This window comes from Anser brachyrhynchus (genome assembly GCF_964034855.1).
Source record: "Anser brachyrhynchus genome assembly, chromosome: 1".
NCBI lineage: Eukaryota > Metazoa > Chordata > Aves > Anseriformes > Anatidae > Anser > Anser brachyrhynchus.
In genome coordinates, this window is record NC_137694.1 from 180,644,805 (window position 1) to 180,659,109 (window position 14,305).

Sequence of the window (14,305 nt, forward strand, 5' to 3'; positions counted from 1 at the left end):
GGTGACATCTAAGTGACCTTGCTGAAGTTCCCAGGTGACCTGCAGAACACTATTTCGTGGGGTAAGGAAGCAATCTAAAATCATATAGAACAAAATTTTATGCAAGACCACCATGTATTTTCTCAGTGAGGGTTCAGGTGAAACACCTGAAGAGAGGTTTAGATTTGTTTTGTTTTAATTCAAGGTTTCTGATGAAAAATTCTGCTTATGAGAAAAACTTAATATCTCTTCTATCAACCTGCATCTCTCCTCTCTCCAAAAGCTGCCATCGCCTCTTAGCTTGTCACACTTAGGATCTTTTTTTGCAACTATAAGCTCTGAATTGGTAGTGTGCTCTCTGGTCTCATTTATCTTGTATTCCTTCCATTCCTCTTAGTGTATTGCCTGTTCTTCTCCATTTACCTCACAATTTTCCTCTTTGCTTTTTTTTGACTTTTTTGTTTGTTTGTTTGTTTGTTTTTCCATCCATTGACTCCATGTTTCCCCTTACAACAAAGGCACATCTCTTGCCTGACTCTGCCATGGGCCATTCCCTCATCCAAATATCTCTTCACTACCAAGAATCAGTATTGTCTGTTACACTGTGCTGTTTCATTAAGAGAAGAAGGGATTCATCTCATCATGTGTGAGGCCTATGCCTCGGGCCTAAGCCTGAGCTTTCCCACTACCAAAATTGCCAATGGGGAGAATGAGATACTTCAGATGGCCTGTTTCAGACTCCTACCTGATAAGGCAATGAAACAAGCCTCAGAGATGATCTGGGTTAATCAAATTGTGCCTCATGAGCCCAGCCACCACTCAGCAACCTGCCGTATGAATCCCAGTACACCTCTCAATCCCAAGGGACTCAGCTCCCAGTCCTGTCCTTTGCCTGGCTGGAAACTCCAGCACAGCAAAGCTCAGGAGAACAGAAATGACTACAGCTTGCTGTAACTCAAGATAATGTCCCCAGATATAGACACAAATGTGTATTTAGAGAGATGGCTTGCTTTCTGATTTTTTTCCTGCCCATCCCCAGTGAATATGCCAACATATGACTATTAGTAGTTGACAACGGGAGCTGCCCACTCACACACATTTCCTACAACTGTATTGCCCTACATCTATCTGTTCTTTGGAGAGAAAACTCATTCTGGCCCTTTTCTTCCCACTTCCCACTTCCAAATGAATCGTTTCTCCTCAGCCCTGTTTCTTTCCCAGATGCTTAACTCCTTTGCTCCTTGCAGCTCGCTTCTTAAAGATCAGTGAACCACTCAGCTACAAACCCCACTCAGCTACCATGGTTTCCCTATTTCTTCCCATCAGCCTTGACCAGGTAGTAAATGGCTCTCTTTATCCTTTGTGCCATGCTTGGGGACAGTACCCCCCTTTGATTAGAAGGTGAGGAGAGCTACATGGAGTTTCCCTCTGTCCTTTTGCTTCTCCCAGTCTGGTTGTTGTGGGTAAATGGGGGGAACTGAGAAGGTTTTCCATTTTCTAGAAGATGGAGCCGAGCTTCCAGGCTCTTTTTTCTCCCTCATACCCAATGGCTTTCAGCAAAGGCTGAATTACATTGTGGAGCCAAGAATTTTCTACCTGTTTTCTAAATAGTTGCATATGGGATCATGAAGCAATTACTGTAGGACTGCAAACAGGAATATCACATACTCTGCATGTGTGCTCTTCTTCAGAGGACACTTGTACACCTTCCTTCTCTTTCGCTGGAGTTGGACTCAATGATCCTGGTGTGTCCTTCAAACTCAGGATAGTCTATGATTCTATGATTCACTCCCACAGAGGGAGAGGCAATCCCATATTTAATACGAGGCGTTATCAGGAGACCATCAGAGACTGTGCATCAGCTATGATCAGGCAACAAAAAATGCTTTGGGGCTTCTCCCTTGTAACTGGCTGCCCCGGGGTTGGGGCAGATGGGGTTCCAGCTGCAGATCATGGTGGTTATGATGGTGTTAAAAGCCTTCCCTCCCTCCATTTCATCCTGCTGTACCTTTACTGGCTAACACCCTCTCCACCCCAAGAGGCCTAAAACCAACTGGAGACCCAGTGCTCCTTGTGCTGTAATTGGGCTGGTTCTGGCTTCATCCAGGAGCCCCCTGGGACTGGATGTCAGCGAGTCAATGATGTTCCAAGAATCATGGGCAGGGCTGCCCTCCTGCCAGGCTTTTGCACCTCATACAGCTGGATCTTCAGCCCTTTGAGACTTTTAAGATGCTACTGTGACATAATATTAGGAACACTGATAACAATAGCATCCCCCTCTCTCCTCATGCAGGCCCTTCACCCTTTTCACGTAGCTAACAATGCTTTCAACCACCCTTTCCTGGAGTATTGTGCATTTGTTTGTCTTGCCTTATTTGAATTATGAGCTCTTCAGGGCAGAGAATTTGCCTTTATCTACATTGGCAAAGTACAATGTAAATTTACTACACTATGTAAATATTTTCTAATAACAGGGGCAATAACAAGAATAATGTATTTACTTTACTGTAATAAAGTATTTTCAGGCTTCAAGATACAAACAGGAACAACCCAAAGTCAACAGCAGGACCAAAAGGTTTCCAGAACCTTTAACTGTGAAGCAGAAGCCGTGAAGTCACTATGTGAAACTTTGGTAAATTAGTTACTTATATTCATAAATAGCATTTGTTACTGCTGTAAAAATCATTGCACACTGACCCTCTGGAATACATAAAGCAGAATGCAACCAGTGTAAACCAGTAGAATACTGCTTAACATGTATTATGAGGGTCACAAATGGCCTACTAGTTACTTTTTAAACAAATGTAATGTTAATACTTTCACTGCAACATTATGAATAAAGCATTTGGCCTGTAGCTATGAATATGGTTACTGATGGCTTTAGACTTGTTTTCTTACATTGTCATCCAGCAAACTTCTGTACCGTGCTCTCCCGGGACCAAGTCTTCACCCCTTGAACTTTCAGAGGACAGAGGTACTAGCCCAGAAGACCCAGGGGTGCAGCAGTTCCCCCCAGCTCCCCCAGCACAGCTGGATACCCACCACTTGATATCGTCCCTACAGCAGCAATTATAGAATCACAGAATCATTTACTTTGGAAAAGACCTCTAAAATCATCACACACAACCGTCTACCACTAAACCATGTCCCTAAGCATCACATCTACATGTCTTCTGAATACCTCCAGGGATGGTGACTCAACCGCTTCCCTGGGCAGCCTGTTCCAATGCCTAACAACCCTTTCAGTAAAGAAATTTTTCCTAATATCCAATCTAAATCTCCCCTGCTGCAACTTGAGGCCATTTCTTCTTGTTCTATCACTTGTTGCTTGGGAAATGAGCTTTTCTGGCGCTCAGGAGGTACCAGGGTCACTGCCCACACCTTTTTGACACCATCTCTGCTCATTTGGTTTTATTTGGTTTAGTTTAAGCTAGAAGGCATCAAATTATTCAAAATAATTGTGATGATGCAGGGGATTAAGACAATAGAAGTATGAACGGTCCTTGTTTGTCCAGGTGGCACTGCAGGAGTGCAAAACAGAAGCATGCAGAGACAAAACCCAGTCCTTTGAATTTACAGTCTTGATAGACAATGTTTTGTGAGACCAGTGAATTTCTGTCTGAAATATATGGTTTAATTTAGTAGTGCCTGGGTGACACCAGTGGCCTCTGATATATAAGCAGTCAGGTGAAATGACCTCTGTGTACCTTCTTGCTTGAAGCTCAGAGCAACAGCAAGCAGAGCAGTTTGAACGGGTCCCATTTATTATTCTTTTAATTGCCTGCTAATATTTCTTTCAGTGGGAAAGACTAATAGACCCCTTCTATCTCTAAATGTCTTCTAAACTACCTGAAATTGCAGTTCAACCAAAACAAATAAGGGGTCTTCTGTCCATTAGAAATAGAAAAGCAACTGGATGGGGATCCAGGAGATTCCTGTTCCTCAAATAGCTCTGCAATAGACCTTGGGCAAGTCATTTAAACTGTCTGTGCCTTGATCCCCACCCATGAAATGGGGTGATATTTTTTTTATCCTCCACTTCATTAATCTTGCATAGTCAGGCTGTTCTCTGCTTATAGGGTATGTTCAGCATGACAGGACCATGACCTGTGCCTGAAGATAAAACAAGATTGCATTAGGTCAAGGAATATATATATATATATATATAAAATTATTTTTTATTTTTTTTTCTAGGAAAAATGAAAACCAAAACAGACAAACCAAACAAACACACAAAGAGACAACGACCTTTTTTTTTTTTTTTTTAATGGAATCACTGTCTATCTGAATGTGGAGAAAATGGCAAGTTTCCTTTAAAAGGACTTGCAATGAAATTCACACTCTGTCAGGTGTAAATTACAGCCTGTATCTCATCTTGTTCTATCTACAGCTCCTTTCTTAGTCATGCATAGCGGCAGTGTACAAAAATATTTCCTGAGTGTGATCAAGCGAGTATGGGCACATAAGATGCAAACAAAATATGAGACTTTAAAAAAATTGTTTACCGGTATCTTAAAAGAAAACTGAAAGTTTGTAATCATGTCATTTCTCAATCAGGGAACTGATTTACAGTAAAGATGCTTGGGAACACAATTCAAATAAATCTATACAAATATTTTCTTTATGAAGTTACAGGGAACAGAGGTAGCTAAAAAGAGATGAAGAAAAAATATATATCCTAGGAACATGATTATATTCTGTAATCATAGATATAGTAGATCATTTAAATTAAGCCCTTATCATAATAGAGCTGCTCAGTGGAGTAGCATGAGAGATATGCTTTTCATATTTTTTCCCCACTGTTTTCACACGAAACCTTCTGATTGCATACACTTGATGACACCTAATAGATAATTGCAGGCAAATACCTATACACCATACTAAACTCTGCAAAAACCCAGCTTCATCTGTGCTCCTCTTTGAAATGGTGATTTCCTCCCCAGGTCCCATAAGCTAACGACATTGTGAAGTGCATCAATGACACACAGTGAAGCATCATCACCAGGTTTGCGAAGAGTCACCAGATGGAGCTGTAGCACATTGATGTGTTGATGCATATTTCAGGGTACAAGCAAGATTTCAGTCTTGGTAGAAATGCAAAGCTGTTAACTAGTAGAAATGCAATATTGTTACTCTTCTTTAGGACAGCTGTGGCTAGTGGCAAGGGACAAGCAAATTCAGTTTAATTATGCACCCAGGAACACCTGAGCTAGGAAATCCTCTTTAGGTTGGAAATTTCCCTTTTTTCAGGAATACTTTAAGAAGTCTTCATTGTTAATCTGTCTAGATCCATACTATATGTATCAGCTTTACTTCTGATTAGTCCTCCAAATACTTACTAGTTTGTTAAGACTACAGCTCAGAGGAGAAGCAATAATTTTCTAGATGTTTATTGAAGCACTTCCTTGGGCCACTCAAATTAAAAATTTACTTGATAAGTGCATGAATAAAACAGATTCACATGGCTTCTCAGTGAGTGAACAGATGCCATATCTGCTTCAAGTGGCTATGGATTCTCTGAAGAGCCTGCAGACAAGGTGCCAGATTTTTCTCTCATCTTGGGCTCTCACCTTACACTTTCCAGGATAAGGTGATGAAGCTTTTACCCTTGCCTTCCTAGTAATCAACATCTGGGCCAGTAAATTAGGCTTAATTGGGGACCATGTATGTTTCTAAGGGGGCTTTAATGGTGAAAAGATTCATGCTCCATCTCATCTCAGTTATACTAAGAATCAAGTATGCAGATCCATCACTGAGAATGGCCTGGCCTCTGCTATCATTAATTGAAGCATATTAAGAGACTTGGCAGAAAAAAAAATTATCCAAATTTGAAATGTCAAGAGACAGATCCATCTAGTTTCACATCCTGTTGTTATAATATACCTTAATTACAGTTAATTAGGAGATATTGTTCCTGGTGGAAGAGCATCTGAGGCAGCTTTTGTGGGTGATTAAACACTGAACAGAATCGGATACATTTGTTGAATGCAGGATCTGTTTATTATGACTGTACAACTCTATCTAGAGTATCATTCCTGTTGCATAGCAAAACAAAAGAAAGTCACAGGCCAAAAATATTTCCCTTGCCTCATGATGCTTTAAAATTCCCCACTGGCTTCTTAAATTTTTTGTTGCTGGCCTCTTAGGACTCTAGTGCATGATCCAACTCCCACTGAAGTTAATCAGAGACTTCTCAGTTGCCTTCAGCTGAGCCACATAGGAACCTAAATGAACAGCAGGTAGAGGAGAGGGCTGTGGGAAAATTGCTATAGGAATGGACCTCTGAGGAAAAACAATGTGGTTGGACGCAATGTTAATGAGGGTTTTGATGCCATTTGTGAAAGAGCAATCTTTGATTTGTTGGAGGAATGTGATTAGCCAGAATCCTCTCCTTGTATAAAACACAAAAGGTAGAAATCCACTCTGAAGCCACAAGTTCAACTTCTGCTATTGTCAATAAGGTTTATGCACACTCATCGATCTATGACTGCATATGACCCTGAAATATGTTTTGCTGGGCTGTCTGTGATCATTGCTCATGCTTGGAACTGTCAGGATTGGATTTATAACTGAAAAGTAAGCAGTGCATATCTTCTGCCTGAAAAGTATCCAAATTAACATTTATGAAGTAATCTTTTTTTTTTGTCAAAAAAAAAAAAGAAAAAGAAAAAGAAAAAAAGAGTAACATTATTGGCTAGATTACATTTAGAAGAAAAAGACTTCTCTGCCATAAACTACATGCATGCTGCATTCCTAAACACTCCTTTACTCTGAACTGCAACAATTTGATAAATCATTTGCTATTTACTCTTTAGTGCAATTAAATGCTTTGGGCAAAGAATATTTTATATATATATATATATATATAAAAAAAAAAGCAAACCCACTCTTTTAATGCATTTTTCCATTCCCAGTGATGGATTTTATCTTTGATACGCAATCCAGCTATTTAACTACCTCTCACCACTTCTCCCATGAATTGTTTATACAGCAACTTGGCAGCATAATTTGCATATCACAGGAAAGATCCCATTACATGTTCCCAGAGGTGCGGTTTCACCAGCTTTATCACTTTCTGCCACCTATGCATATCCCTGAAGCAGAGTGTCTGGTTAATCCAGAAAGGCATTTCTTGGCTGCCAATAGTAATTAAACATTAATGGTGCAGTTACAAAATTTTCAGTCACTCAAAACTTCTCCCCTCCATTGTCTTCCATAAATATAATACCTAAAAAAGATATTTATCTTTCCATGCAAATTTTCCTGCTGCAGGAAGATCACAGAGCGTTACCTTTGCAGTAATCTACGCAGCTGTTGTAGGCTTGACCTAAAATAATTAGACAAGGAACAAATACACAAAGAAAGAAGAGTTTAAAAGAAGGAAAACCTGTAAGCAGTGTAACTCAATGCACCAGAGAAAAGTCAGAGAAGACTTGGGGCTGGACACTGCATTTTGCTCTCCAGACTGCTCTTTAGTGACTGAAGGGGACAACGGCCGCTACTTTCTTGGTCATGAAAAGACTGTGTTTGGATATGCTCCAGATTATCCTTCATCAATGGGATGAAACATGAAAAAAATGACAGTGGCATAACTTCCATCAAGAGGAACTCTACTGCAAGAGCATTCCTAGCAATATCAAAACATTAAAGAAATTAAAGGCAAGCAAGATCCCCAGATGCAACACAGTAAAACACCAACATATTGCACTGCAAAAAGCAGTTATTTTCTTGGGAAGACTCACAATGTCTTCCCTATAAACGAACTATCGGTCCTATGCCTTCAGATAGAGACATCCAACATACATTTGGGGGAACAAACAATGAGGGTACCAAATCTTGCCATCCCTGATCATCCCTGTGCAAATCCATCTTACAGTGAGAGACTACACACATGAAATTTCAGAAATGAAAACTCAGTTTGGGTGAAACTTGGACTCTGAGGTGTAGTGTAGACTTACTACCAAAACCAGCCTCCTTAGAAAGTACCCCATGAAAGAGGAGTAACACCCATCAGTTGCAGACAGTGCAATAAGAACTGCGCCAGTGCCTTTCTGTCTAGCAGTATAACAAAACCACAATGTTCCTAATGTTGCAGAAGGCTGGAAGATAGGAAATGCTTTGATTCACTGACAAAACTAAGGGGGTACTGAGTCAGCAGCTTCAAGTCACGAAGCCAACCTCAGTGAACAGTGATTGAAACTTGTTATCCTCCCACAGCCTGAGACCGCATTATTTAGTGCAATAGCTGGCAGTCACAGCAACGGAGCAAAAGGCAGATTAAGCACAGCTGTCCCCTAAGGTCCAGGGATAGCCTGGTTGGCAGTAAGGAAAATCGGAGCTGCTCCTGCCTGTTGAAAACAGAGTGTTTAGTTTTCGAGCCTGTCAGCATGATCCCTTTTGAACGCATTGTGTTTACTGACATGCCACCCTGACATTTTGGTTTAGTAGTACAAAAAAACCCCAACCAACCAACCAAAAACAAAAAAACAAAAAGCAAAAAGTAAGGTTATAAAATCAAACATGATGTTTTCTGCATGTTAAAATGAGAATTGCTCCCACGGAGACCTGGAAGCTCAAAATGCTGCAGCGCTGTGCCAGTACATGAAAACCAAAAAATGGAACTGACCTGGGCTTCATGGTTCAAGCGTGCAGTGGCAGGGATCCCGGTACTATTTCCAAATTCAACACTCGAATAAACACAGTTGTAGTTTCCCAAAGTGGATGCTTTTAATGCAATACGGAAAGGGTGAGAGAGAGGGCATACTCCCGAAGCCTATATTTCTTAGGTAGAAATAATTCTGCCTGGAGAAAGTCAGCTCGTGACTGTTTGCTATTAAGTCTGTACAGTAGAGAGGGAGCGTCTTTGAGTGCACATACTTAACGCTCAGTGGTGTGTCTGCGGAGTGGCAGGAAATAAACAACAGTGAGGAGGGGTTAACCAGAGACCTGCTGGCTAAAATCTATATGCCTGGAAGCAGGAGGAGGAGGGCTGCAAGGTCAGGTGTAGTTTAATTGTTTCTAATGCGGGGATCAGCCATGGATCTACCAGGCACAAAGATGGCTATCACAGCCTGTAGCCACTTCGCATCTCTCCCCTAAACCCAAACCAGCAGTTGTGCATTTTTTGTGACAGCCTTTCTGAACTGATCTAGAACATCCTCCTACACACAGAATACAGCACCAGAACCTATACAGTAAGCAGGAGAGGGAAGAGAGATAAAATAAACCCCCTATGCATGATTCTCTACCAGGATAGCTAAAACCCCTCAATCTCACCCCAAGATGCTGCATTTTCCAAATGATTTCCTGAGTCTCCTGGAGAAATACCACTGCTCTGTCATAATTACATTAAGAGAACATCAATGCAGAAGGTCAGGTAGACTCCAGTAAAAACATCTCAGGCTAAGCCTGATGGTAGATGGTAGAAAGATGGTAGAAAAATTCCTTTACCAATGGTCTGCCTACCAAAATTTCCCCTTTCTTCACAGTTGCCACGACACGCAGGAAGAGAATGCTGCTTTTAGCCAGCAGTAGCAGGTGGAGCAGAGGGGACATGGAGAAGAGCACAAGCCACCGAGTCCACATGTGGGTAGAGCTTGAGAGGAGGAGGGAGAGTAGCTTACCATAATGTCTGGAGATGTGCAGAGGAAGAAGGAGAAAAGTTATTCTTTAGAAGAGCTTGTTCAGCTGCAAGATGTAAAAGGAGGCAGCAGACATTTTCCAGAAGAAAATGTCTCATAAGTTCTGACACCGGCAGAAATCAGATGTGGTTGGAGACATTTTGCTAGCAATCTTCTCAGTAAGTTTTCTCATAGAAAGAACTGGGGAACTGCCCCCCCAAAAACTCAACCATGTAACAGAATTACTGGAGAACAGTACCAGGGAAACGCCCATCATAATGGGGAATCATAATGTAAAGCATAACATTGTGTTGAAGTTGCATACATTTGCGTGCAGGGTATTTATAGATGCTAACCCAGGCAATTCTATACCTGTAGATATTTATTCTATGCTTGCAAAATAAAATGGCATTTTTCATCCCATCTTGACTGGAAGAGAGAATACATTTGGGTTATAAATTGTTTAAAATTACTTGTTAATGCTATTGGCTTTTCTGTATCTGCTTGTAGGAAGGACTGGAGGGAGACGGATAATGCTTTACACATAAAATCGTAGAGGAGAAAACCAGAAAGAAAGCTTTGTTTTCAACATGTTTAAACTGTTCAGATGACAGGAATTGGTTGCCTTGGAAGCAGATCTGCAGCTGAATGAAACCTTTCACCTGTCCAACATATGAAATATTTATTATCCAAGGGTGACTAGAGATTCAATAAAGCCAGACGTACAATGCAGAAAGCAGACCCTGGCTCATCACCTCCATGAATTTCACCAGTCCTGCGGCAGCCAGATTAGATTTGGCCACAGAGAGAAGGAAGTGGCCTCAATCACAGTTCTGAGTGTAAGGAGAAATAAAACAAGAGGAAGTAACATCTTAACTTGATATTCAATTCAATCGGGTTTGTGAAGTAAAATGCTGATGCTCCTATACTGCGTTTAGTAAGTCTGCAAACTGTTATAGCTTCCAATTAGAGAAGAGAGCTCACTCTCTCTTTGGATAATTACTTTTCCAATTAATTATTCTTGGCCACTTGTTTCCTCATAAAAATTGCCCAATGTTTTTGTGTTGCAGCAGTCTTTTTTTTCCTCTTCTCTTTTGTGTGGGTTGGAATTAATTTATTATAGGGCTGAAACTTGGCAGAGATCCAGACACAACAATCTGAAAAATGTTCATACTAAAATTCAATGATGGGTTTCCTGGTTTATTTTATCTCAGAGCCTCCCTGAGAATTCAGTCCTACGAAACGGGGCACAGTTGATGCACAAGTGGGCATGTAATCCAGTTTACTTTATTTTTCAGGGAAAAAAAAAGACTTTTGACATTTCAGTTGCTACAGACACAACCCTGACTATGAACAAAAGCCAGAACCATCATTTAAGAAAGCGATGTTTTTGCATAGCTGCTTTCAGCAGAGAATCACACTTTTACAAGAACCTTGACATTTTTGCCCTTTATTACATTCCTTTTCTTTTTCCTCAGAAAACCTGGATTTCCTAGGACTTTGGCATCCTTACAATGGCTAGATAGCTTTTATGCCTGCATTCAAGAGGTGTTGAAATTGTCTAATTAAGCTAAGAGGAAAAAATGAAGATTGAAGTCCAAGGTCATCATCTCCTAAACTGTACCACAATAAAGTACAATATTTGTGCTAACTCTATATGTGTGTGTGCATGGGTAAAGTGACTGAAAAGTTGTAGAGAGTTAGCACACAACACCAAAATATGATAGCTCTTTTCAGTTCATGCGGCTTCCTTATCACACTCCACTTGGCAATTTCACAAAGATTTTAGCAGTAAATATTGGAGCAGATAGCATCACTTCCAGTCAGGGTTGCAGGCTCCTGGGTGCTGCATGGAATTGATCCTGCACTCACAGTTAAGATGGAGGTGAAGTATAAATGAGATGGGGAGGTGGGGAGGGGAGGATAAAGACAAGAAAAGGCAACATGGTCCCCGAACAATGCCATTGTGCCAACTGCCCCATCACAGATAGAAACTGATGCAAGTACTGCTGGAAAACGGGGATGCCTGCCTTCACAGTGGCAGGTAACATCTATCCCTGACCTCTGTTCTCAGCACAACAGATTTTAAAATATTAATTGGTCCTGTGCTGCTCTGGTGCTAGTCCTGTGCCTCAACAGAGTGTGCCTCTGCTCCCGGGCAGCAGCACTGCCCGATCCCTCGCTGTCATACTTAGCTGTGCACTCAGGAGATCAGGCTTTTCTAGATTTTGCCTTCATTTCCATTGCTTCTGCGCAAATTACTTCCTCCACGTCTGTTACAGTAACTTCACCCTCTTGCAGAGCTCTGTGCTCACACATTCCCAGCAAGTTTGCCAGAAAGAGGTTGCTAGGCTCCAAGTGCACCAAAAAGTGCAGAACGTGCCTTCTTCCCTGCCTTCCCATATGCCTGGAAGACCCCCCCCCTCCTTTCCCACCATGGTACATCAAGTACCTTCCCTTTCTTTCCGAAAGCTGAGAATCCATCTGTTCGGCAAAGCGCTCCATCTGTAACGACGACAAGTCCAGTGATGTGCTGCCAATATTTCAACAAAGGGCTCCTCTAAACCCAGCCCCCTGAGTCTGTAGTACAGCCCACGTCCCCGGGGTGGGGATGCTCGCAGACGGGAGGCGTGCGGGGCTGGCGGGATCTATTCATTTGGTTTTCCCATTTCAACAAAATGCTTTCCCATATCCAAGGAAAGAGGCAGCAGCACTTGGCAAATGTGTTTCTGTTACGTGCCTCCTACCAGAAATAGTCAGACTTGGGTTCTGGAAAGAAAAAATATCCACTTTGTTGGGAGAGTTGTGGAGTGTCCACCTGGAAAAAATGCAAGGGATGAAGATGGTAAGGATGGATTATGATCCCTTTCAGGGACCACTGGGGACTGTATCTATGTCAAGCAAATTAGGGAAGGGCCCCAGTTACAAAGAAGGAAATGATGTTAGGTTTTCCAGCCAGCACAATGACAGCGAAGGGCCAAGCTTTGCGAACAGGACTGGTAAGTCTGGGGACAAATTTCCAGAAGAGAAATGTACAAGTGCTTTTGCCACTCACACTTCTGTATCAGGTCTGAACGCATATCATACACTGTATGAATGTATATATGTATCTATGTATATACACACATGCATACATATATGTGTATTAGACATGAGTTGCTTTTACAAACTTTGGCTGCTGCTTATACTTCACACACTATTCAGTCTCAGGCATTTTAAACACCCAGGCTTGATAGTTTTCCATATACGATTTAAACAGAAGTCGATGCACGCAGGCCTGGGTGTTTTGGATGTGCTTTGGATCGCCTACTTCTTCTGTCACTGTTTATCAGCTGCACAGCGTTAGCTTTACAGCAAGTTGCAATCCCATCAGAAAGGCTGGCTCTTAAATTATGTTAAGCTCCCAAAGTTTTCAAAGGTGATACTCTAACACATTATTTGTGATCACACTCAGCAATTTTTAAAATCTTGATAAAAACAGGAGAACTCTTGGCATTCGAACACATAACCTATACTATTTCAACTCTTTCATCTTTATGTGCTTTTAAAATTGTACATAGGAAAATAAAAGCTTGGACTCAACAATTCAGCATATCCTTCATGAAAGCAGCTTGCATTAAGCAGCAGGTACTTCAAAGAACAAAAAGCACATTTAAAGCAAATTAATTTTGTTCTTTTTGAACAATAAAGAACACAAGATTCACATCAGTTGCTATCACATAGTTTAGCTTGATAGCACTAATTTATAATACATGTGCAAATTACCACACTGAATAATCTCTATTTACATGTCAGAAAGCAATTTAAAAAAATATTTTCTGTTTTTGTCTACTTTAGCTGCCATGTAGACAGCAAAGTGTCAAGCTTCTCACCTAGAAACGCAGGCAGTGCTAATATATCTGTCCTATAACGAGTTCTTTCGGAGAGAAATACCGATCCTTATCTAGCAAAGCACAGCAGCACATTTTGGAGCTCACCGATGTACAGCAAAACACTTTGGAGCATGTTTACGTTTAAAGCATTTGTTGAATAGGCAGAGATTAAGCATGTGTCTGGTCACTCTGTTGAGCTGGATCCTGTCTTAGGCTCCCACAAGGCAATCCAAAATGCTCTGTATCGTCACAGAGCTGTCCTGCACAGCCACCAAGCTGGCTCGAGTGCCCTGGCTGCTCTACAAGGGAGGTCTAAAAAAGGTGCTCTGTGAAAGATAACAAATGGCAACTAGAGACACATCCAAACATCACTAGGAACTTTCCCTCCAAGCCAGGCAAAACAAAGGCCTTTGAAACAGACAGGGCTGGTATGGCCCAGGAAGGCTGGAACACTGCTGACCCAAGACACAGGCACACACAGCTTCAAAAATCCTATCAGCTAAACTGATAAGGCAGGACACCCTGGATGGAACATAAGCATCACTATTTCCTTTTTGCAGACAATAAAATGAAGCACAGACAGAGGAAGTTACCTGCTGAAAACCTGCTAAATCAAAGCTGTGACAGAAATTTGAAATAAATTCAGATCTCTGAATTCTAGTCTGAAACCCTAACCACCTGACCTTCTGGTTTAGAAATAAGCATACAAAGCAAGATTAAAGTAATTTATATGTCCATCATGTTATCCAGGAAAGGAAGTTAAAACATTTTGCAAAGAATTGTCCAAGTTACTTATCACAATGGAGGTGAGACGAAACAGCAAAGGTGCTGCAG

The 14,305-nt window shown here is 41.3% G+C and overlaps 1 protein-coding gene across 11 annotated transcripts in view; it reads right to left on the reverse strand.

The window, feature by feature from the left end:
• ENOX1 (ecto-NOX disulfide-thiol exchanger 1) overlaps positions 1–14,305 on the reverse strand; it is a 358,808-nt gene that overhangs the window by 143,948 nt on the left and 200,555 nt on the right. Inside the window, exon 1 of one of the 11 annotated variants that reach the window (XM_080592775.1) lies at positions 8,606–9,082. The exons of 9 other annotated variants lie outside the window; for them this stretch is intronic. The gene's annotated coding sequence lies outside the window, so the exon portion shown is untranslated. Of the gene's footprint in view, positions 1–8,605; positions 9,083–14,305 lie in introns of those variants that run through there. One more of the 11 variants, XM_080592779.1, reaches the window with a different exon arrangement.